Below are 8,960 nucleotides of genomic sequence, written 5' to 3'. Positions count from 1 at the left end.
TGCTTTAAGAATCATGAAAATCAGGGTACAAGTACAAGAGCCAATTAAGAAAATAATGGGAGATGATTGCAATTGGAATTTAGACTAAGGTTCATTCATGTTAACATTGAGTGCAAAATAGCAAGCCAAACCAAAATATGACAAGATAAAAAATATAGTTGTCATCTGTTAAAAGGAAAAACAAACAAACAAATCTCTTTAATCAGGAGAGGTGGATTTTTGTTCTGGCACTAATTTATTGTCTTGGTCAAGGAAGACTGACCATTTTGGATCATATATCAGTGGCTTATTAAAAGATGCAGAAATACTCTTCATTTGACCATTTATTATATCAGAGAGCAGGAAAAACCAAGGATATGATACTATATTCTATGTTGAATTTTTTTTTGTTTATCAAAAGAGAAGGGGACTAACATTTAATAAAAGTTATGGCAGACTGTTAATTACCTGTCAAATGTCAATTCTCCCTTTTCTTGTAAAAGAATCAAGTGCATCGTGGCCAGTGGAAAACTAGACTTTTCCTGTCTGCTTAGCAGTCAGGTGTGGTCTTGTGACTCAGTTCTGATCAATGAGATGAAAGTAAAAGTTCCTTCCTGGAACGTTTCCCCAGAAGGGAGAGGTGAATTCTGCCTTAATTGTGCCAGCAGCAATCTTGACCACGACATAACTTTGAAGTTTGAAAATAGGTGATGTCTGGTCCCCCGAAGACTTCTGGACTGCTTACCCCGAGACTTCCTTTCTGTAGGAGAATAAACCTGGTGTTGCTTAGTCCACAAGAGTTCGGCCTCTTTTGCTAGCAGCCAAATCAAATTACTCCCGGACATGCACAGCTGTGTAGTATCCATTGCTTCTCCAGTGTTATGTCCAAAATTTCTCAAATCATCTCGGAGCCATATATTACTGGCTTAGAGCATTTGTGGACCTGGCTAAGGTCCTAAGACGATTTAGGAATTTAGAACTTGAACTCAATTCTGGTCTGCGTGCACTTTCTGTAGCAAGCCACAGGGGATGAGCTTAGAAGAGGTGGTGTCTCTCTCAAGCTTTCCTTTTTGAATCTCAACTGGAATAGTGTTTCTCAACAGTACTAACAGAAAGCATGGAAAGAGCTTTGCCTGTGTATAATAAAGGTAGACTTCAGATCTTTTGGAACCCATGTGTTGGGAGTATGACAATCAAAAGAGAAAACTCTCCAAAGGAAGAGGAAATGGAGGAGGCTACGAGGTAGCACCTGCTCCTAAGCTCTACAAGACACCCTAGAGATTCTATATTTTATTTTGCTAAGTGAGGTGGTAGTGTTATCTATGCCTTTCCTCTTTACCTCTAAGAAAATTGTATTGCCTGGCAGACTGATTTCTAGAAATGCATGAAGAAAGAAGAGGGATGGTGGCTACAATGTTAACTGAGAACAGCTTCCCACCCACCCTCATCCCCCCTGTGGTTTCCTGATCACAGGCCTCAGTAGCACTTGTCAACCTATTGCAAAAGCCTCTAACTGGCCTCCCTCTGCTGGCCTCTGGCCCACTCTAGGAATTTGTGTGCACCTACACTGCAGTCCCTTTTCCAACATAAATAAGAACCTGTTGTTCTCCTTCCTTACAAATTTCTGATAAATGCCATTGCCTTCAGTGTGGAGCCCAAACTCCTTGGCTTGTCATCTCATCCCTTCATTCTCCAGTTTTGTCTTCCATCGCTTCATCCTTACATTCTGGTATTCACCCCCATGCCCCATAGGTCACATTGAGCTTCTCCTTCAACATTGTCTTTTATACCCGGCCAGTTTCAGGTTAACCAATTCTGACAATATACCATTAGCACCAGGCTATTTTTGAATTTAACTTACATCGTTCATTGATCATGTGTCTGAGTCCCATATCCCAAAGGTCTTACCTTTGTTGTAAAGGTGCCAGTGTTACCCTTATTGCCCCCTTTACTCCCATTCTCTCTAGTGATTTTAACAGAGGACTGTGGCTTCTTGTAGTGATAACTTATTTCTCTTGACATTGGGTAATATTTGCAATATAAGGGTGCCACTGAACGGCCTCAAGATGCTGCTCTCTGTTCATTTTTTCTCAACTGAGTTGGCTATATTGTTTTTATGTTATTCTCTGAAGATTTTGTCTTCTAAGTTTATAGACAACATACGTCTCTGTTTTTTTTCAGCATTTCAACTTCATTGTTTATTACCACCTCCCCAAATTATTCATTAACTCTCTAATCCTGACAGTGACAGCAACTGAAGACTGCTCTAAATTTAGCCTGTATGTTGGATGGAGAGAAAGTATCAATTTTGAGAGCATTCAAGTGCCCTACTGTCCACCCATGCTCTCTAATTTAGGAAAGCTTAATATTTTTCCTCTTAGATATCATAGCTCTCTGGGCTTATTTTATTTAGTTGTTGAAAGAGAGTGAGCCCAGAGTACTCATCTCCACTCAATGTTTCTCTAACGCTCCTCTATGCATTAATTCCAAATCTGTCTCTCTGACATCAGTAACAAGCCCCAGCTGCCTACCTCACAATCTCTTAGGCACTTCCACCAAGATACCCTGCTGGAACTTAAAATGTAATGTCTAAAAACAAACTGTCAACATCCCATACAACAAATGACCTATCCTCCAGATGGATGCAGACCCGTCAATGGTGACATCTTGGTCATAATTATCCAGGAAATTTCGTCAGCCTCTTGCCTGTTCAAACACTATTTACAGAGTGTAAATTAAACTTATAAACAAACTTGACATTCAACACACTCTTCAGGTTGAGCCTGGTATCTTTCCTACTTCATGCTCCACTATTTGCCCCTGTGAATCGTCCACTGTGGTCAGGCATGTATTTACTGCTACAGAGAATATTTTTTCACCATATTTGTTTAAGTAATACTTCTGCAGGAATGGTCTCCTTTCTCTAATCAGAAAGTTGCCATCAAGTCATAGAAGGTTTCACCCCTTCCATCCACAGACATCCTGACTCCCTGAGTAATTTTGTCCTGACTCCTTTATATTTGAGTGTGTACTGTTTCTTCATTGCATCTTATATATATGATAGAAGATGTAATGTGACTTGTAAAAGCTAATACAATGTAAGATTAATGATGAGAATTAAACTCTTTGTAAAGAGCAGGAAGAAATGTTAATAGATAATCTGAGATGAAATGTTTGCCCTAAAGGGTCCCAAATGTGGCAGACTTTCCAAGCAGCTGAGCCAAACTTCAAGCAAGAAGGATGAGTGATGCCATCCTTCTTTTATGGTTTAATTTTAGGAAAAGGAAGCACACGAAAAAGTTCTGCAGAAAGCAGCATTTTTCAGGAACGAGACCTCACAATGCATTTATAGTGTGAGTCTTTTTTTCATAGGTAAATCTGGTTCACGGTGAAAAACAGACAAAGGTGCTTGCTCATGAAATCCTCCACTATCAACCCTTTAAAAAGGAAGATAGAGTGAAACTGAAGAGCTGAGATAGTGTGGTTTTGGAACTGCCCTTTGTGTTGATGTAGTAATACCAAGAGAGAGAGCTTGGGGAACCTGAAAGAATAGGTGGCTTGCTTGTCCATTTGATCCTGGTATATTGGATATAAGGGAGGTTTTGGACTGCAGCCGATTTCTCTGACAAGTGCTTGTTCTGCATGAAGTCTATGTGGCTGATAAAAGTGTGAACCGTATGCTTAGGGACCAGATGCACAGAAGGCAGAGTTGTCATTCTGTTGTGAAGATTTAGAAGAGAGTTGTCTTCCACCCAGACAGTCAGCCTGCTTCCTCTCAGATGGCCAGAAATGGAGCCAACTTGCTCTCACCTCCAAACGAAAAACGAAAAACCTGTATGAGAACATGAGATTGTACCGATAAAACGGTTGCAATAATTTTACATATGAATGAGTCTATGGAAAAAGTCTAGAAACAGAAAAAATTAATTTTTTTTAAATTAAATTTTATCAAAATGGTAGAGTTCTGGGGTCAATGACTTCTGGTCTTAAAATTTGCATTGTTGTTAAAAAACAGATTCTTAACTCTAGAGAACAAATGGGTGGTTACCAGAGGAGAAGTGGTGGGGGGGGGGGTTGGGTGAAATAGGTGAAGGGGATTAAGAGTACATTTATTATGATGAATACTGAATAATGTATAGAATTCCTGAATTACTATATTGTACACTTGGGATTAATATAACACTGTATGTTAACTATGCTGGAATTAAAATTAAAAAAAAATGCTTAGTTGTTAAGATAATTGTTAACAACAAATAAAAATGTGAAAAAAGACTTTCCAAAAAAAAAAAAAAAGAGAGAGAAAAAAGCTTTCCATCTTCTCCAACTAAGTTAATTGGATAAGACTCAGAGTCAGCTTTAATGTGTTTCAGAAAAAACGATTCTAGCAACAGCTTATATTTGACACTCCCATCCCTTTGCCTCCAGTGGAAAGACTAACCCAAGGCAAATGAAGTGAACCGAGTTTGTCCTCTTCCCTTCTCGTCCTCTAAATAACATCCTTTCCTTAGTTAAGGCCCTAATACTCTTGAAAGATCTGATGCTAGTTCCTAGAGGATCCTTTCTTCTCTCTACCCCAGGCTCACAGAGACATAGACAATGTTTTCTGGTATTATTTGATTAGCAACAACAATATTTAATCCCCTAAGACTTCTATCTGATGTCTTAGAATTTACCTCTGTGCTTTGTTATTTTTACCTCTGGAGATATTACAATGTTGAGCAGGATATGACAGGGCAGAGGAAACACATGATGATACTGCATGTCCTACAGTTCATTGTAAAGTTGATAAATATCCATTACTGAGAACCTAAAATAAAGTGATTCTGAGGTTATGCTTTCTGGTAATCTAACAATTCTAGGAGAGATCTATGAGATAATAGATTGGATACCTCATTATTTTGCTCATAGAAATTCTAGTATTTGTTTTGCTTAGGTATTAACTCCATGTTATTGGGAAAGGTTCTAGTAGATCTCTCAGTTTTCTCCCCTTCTTCTGGCTACCCTGATTTTTTCTGTTTAGGGGAGAGTCCAGTCATTACTATGTCTTATGGTTTCCTCTGCTTGGAACACTCTACCCCTGGATACCCGTGCATCCATGAAGGTTTTCTTTCACCTTCTAAGTGCCAGTGATAATGTCACCTCAGAGACCCTTTCTATAGTCATCAAATGTAAAATACCCTTTACTTTTTTTTTAATATGCTTTACTTTTGTATGCCTTATCCAATCACCCTATTTTATGTTTTCCATATCTAAGAACATGCATTATTTCTTGCTTCCCAATGTCTTTCTCCAATCTCCCACTAGAATGGATGATTTTCTATCCTGTTCATTGTTCATTTCCAGCTCTTATAACAGTGCCTAGTAGATAGAAGGTGCTCAATAAATATTTGTTGAATGACTGAGTGACTGCATGAATATAGGAGACTTACCTTAGCGGGGGCAGCTCTAGGGTAAGGGGAAGTCTTGAACTGACAGTCAATGGAACAGTGCATTTTTATCTCACTGGAGAAGGTTCACAAACTTATAACACTACTATTGTAGAGCAAGAGATAAAGAATAAAGAAGCAATTGGAGTAGAGGGCCCGGAAATCTGAAAAGGTGCTTTCTGAGCATTTGAATAGATGTAGAAGAGAAGAGAAAAGAGATAATTTTATCTAGAATGTGAAATAACTTATGGAGTGAAAACAAGAATACCAACCTACCTGGTCTTAGAGATATCTTTTGAAAAATTTCTGTTTTTAGTCTTGTCCATGCTCTTCCATAATATTCTTTGAATGAATAAATTAACAAAAGAAATGTAAGAGGCACAAAACACAAACTTTGGCACTCTTTCTGAAAGAGTTGGGCAGCCTGACCTCAAACATAATTGCAGAGTTGGTCTTTAGCATTTCAGTCTATTCAGAACTTGCACAGCAGTGCCCAGTTTTGGCTATCCCTTCTAGACACTGTCCCGGTTCTTTTCTGATCCTTCTTTCAGTACTTTTCTCCATTCAACAGCTTAAGCCCTGCTTGAGCTAATGTGGGGATCGACTTTTTGGGAGGGTGGGACATGTGTAATTGTTAGCATTTCTTGAATCATACTGTCAAGAACTGTGAATGTTCTAAGAATTTTATCCTACTTATAAGTCAACAAGTTCGTCTGATTCTGTTTCTTGGCTAAATTCTGCCAGAATAGAAGATAAGAGACTCCTGGATTAGAGATTCAAAAAACTTTATTACTTACAACAAAAGCAGGAGCCAGAGACTGGTGCCCCAGAGTTGCACAAGGGGGTGGCCCAACTGGGCCTAGATGGAAGCCTTGACCCTGCAGTGAGTTGCATTATAGGAAAGGAACATTGAACTTGGGAAATCTGCCGCATTCATAGTAAGTGGAAGCAAGTCTCCTCTTTGTCTTGGGTAGTTGTCACTTCATCTCTAAAAGTTGTAAACCCAACCCTGAAAAATGGCTTGAGTAAACAGTGGTCAGACCCTTACATTCTTGGGGTCTCTGGCAAGGAATTACAGGGGAGCTAAGGGTCAATAGTGGATTGCTTCTCCCAACAAGTACCACATGAGACGTGAAGAGAGGTGAGTTTTGATAGACACACATGGCAACGAAAAGATGGAATGGTTGATTAAGTAACACAGTAAAGGCTGATAGAAGCTTAAAATTCTTTTTCAACACCCGAGTCGGAAGGTATTTGAACATTTGGAACCTTGTAATTCTAAGTGGTATATTCTATACTCAGATTCATAGTGAGAACATTTTCCTTTAGCAGAGTTTTAAAAAACTATAGTTCCTGAAAATATGATTCATAAGTTCAGATCATGGCATTTTCCTCCTTCCCTCACCCCCAGCCCCTGGCAATCACTAATCTTTTTACTGTCTCCACAGTTTTGCCTTTTCCAGATGTCGTCTAGTTGTAATTATACAGTATGTAACCTTTGCAGATTGGCTTCTTCACTTTGTAATATATATTTAAGTTTCTTCCATGTTCTTTCAAGACTTCCTATCCTTTTTTTTTTTTTTTTTTTTTTTTTTTTTTTTTTTTTTTTTTTTTAGCACTGAATAATAGTCCATGTCTGGACATACCATCCTATCATAAATTTTTCCACTCATCTACTAAAAGACATCTTGGTTGTGTCCAGGTTTTGGCAATAATGAATCCAGAAGCTATAAAACATCCATATGAAGGTTTTTGTGTGGGCATATATTCAACTAATTTGGGTAAATACCGAAGAACAGGATTACTGGATTGAATGGTAAGAGTATGTCAGTTTTGTAAGAAACAGCCAAAATGTCTTCCCAAGTAGCTGCACCATTTTGCACTCCCACCAGCAACGAGTGAGAGTTCCAGTTGCTCCACATCTGCACCAGCACTTCCTGTTCCAGACTGTGGCAGTTTCAATAGGTGTGTGGTGTTATCTCATTGGTTTTTAAATTTGCATTTCCCTGATGAAATACAAGGTGGAAGGTGTTTTCAGGTGCTTATTGACTATCTGTTGTTTTTGATGAAGTGTCTGGTCAGCCTTTTTGCCCAACGGTAAATTGGGTTGTTAGTTTTCTTACTACTGAGTTTTAAGATTTCCTTGTATATTTTATTTTATTTTTTTAAATATATTTTTTAAAGATTTATTTATTTATTTGACAGAGAGAGATCACAGGTAGGCAGAGAGGCAGGCAGAGGGGAGGGGTGGGAAGCAGGCTCCCTGCTGAGCAGAGAGCCTGATGTGGGGCTGGATCCCAGGACCCTGAAACCATGACCTGAGCTGAAGGCAAAGGCTTAAGCCACTGAGCCACCCAAGCATCCCTCCTTGTATATTTTAGATAACAGTACTTTATCAGAGGCTTTTTATTTAAAAAAAAAAAAAAGGTTTGATTTATTATTAATCTTTTCTTCTGCGTTGTGTATTCTGCTGGTTAATTATGATTGAACAACCACAGCTCGACAATGTCAGCCACATTGTAAAAGCTGAGTTTGCCAAATTTAGAAATATTTTGCATGAGAGAGTGTAGGTGTGGCAGAAAAGTAGGGTGATACAGGGAGGATGAAACAACATAGCCTTTTAAAAAATGTCATGTTAAAATAAAATTGCCTCTCTAATGAAGTAAATGACACAGCCTTTGTGTGTATGTATAATGTTGGAAAACCATAGTTTTCTGTTCTGATTTAGATTGGGATCTTTTAAATTCTTACTAAGGCATTCCCAAGACACTTTAACAAGGGAATTTTTGCGAAGCAGTTTTTTTGATCAATCTGCAAGATAAGTTTTGCCTGAGCTTAACTAGGTCATGCTTTCTATTCTCTTCTATCTCAGCAGAAACACACTTTATCAAAGGCCAGACAGACCAAAAGTAGGATGTGCTTTTTAAAAAGGTGGGTTTGGAATGTTAACAAATTAGTTCTATAATTTTAAATAGCTTCAAATTTAAATACCAAAGTACTTGAGTGACCCAGCTTTCGCTGAGATCACTACTCCATTGCGATTTATCTTTCTTTCTGAACACCTTGAGCATGTGGAGGTCTGCAGCATAGATTTGACAGTTGCAATTTAATGATTGATTTTGGCAACATAGTCTTGTCTTGGGCTGTCATTTAATTTTCCAAGTTTTCCTCTCCACAACAGAAACAAAAACCCTTGTGTATTAGGACATTGCAGAGAGACAGAACTAATAGGTTTATGTCTATACAAACAGGACAGAGATTTATTTTAAGGAGTTGGTTCATGGACCTGCAAGGGTTGGAAGTCCGAAATCTGTAGGGCCAGTTGGGAATTCAGGTAAGAGTCGATGTCGTCTTGAATCTGAAATCTGAAGGCTAAGCCAATGGGCTGTAAATGCAGGTGGAATTCTGTGCTGGAGTCTTAGAACAAAAGTCCATATTACATAAAGCTTAGTTTGTCCTGGAAGCCTCCAGCTGAGGCCCAAGAGGCCCATTCACATTCTGGAAGGTGATCTGCTTTATGTAAGGTCAATTACCTGTAAATGTCAATCATATCCA

This window comes from Lutra lutra, chromosome 6 (assembly GCF_902655055.1).
Source record: "Lutra lutra chromosome 6, mLutLut1.2, whole genome shotgun sequence".
Taxonomy (NCBI): Eukaryota; Metazoa; Chordata; class Mammalia; order Carnivora; family Mustelidae; genus Lutra; species Lutra lutra.
This window is presented reverse-complemented; position numbering follows the sequence as displayed.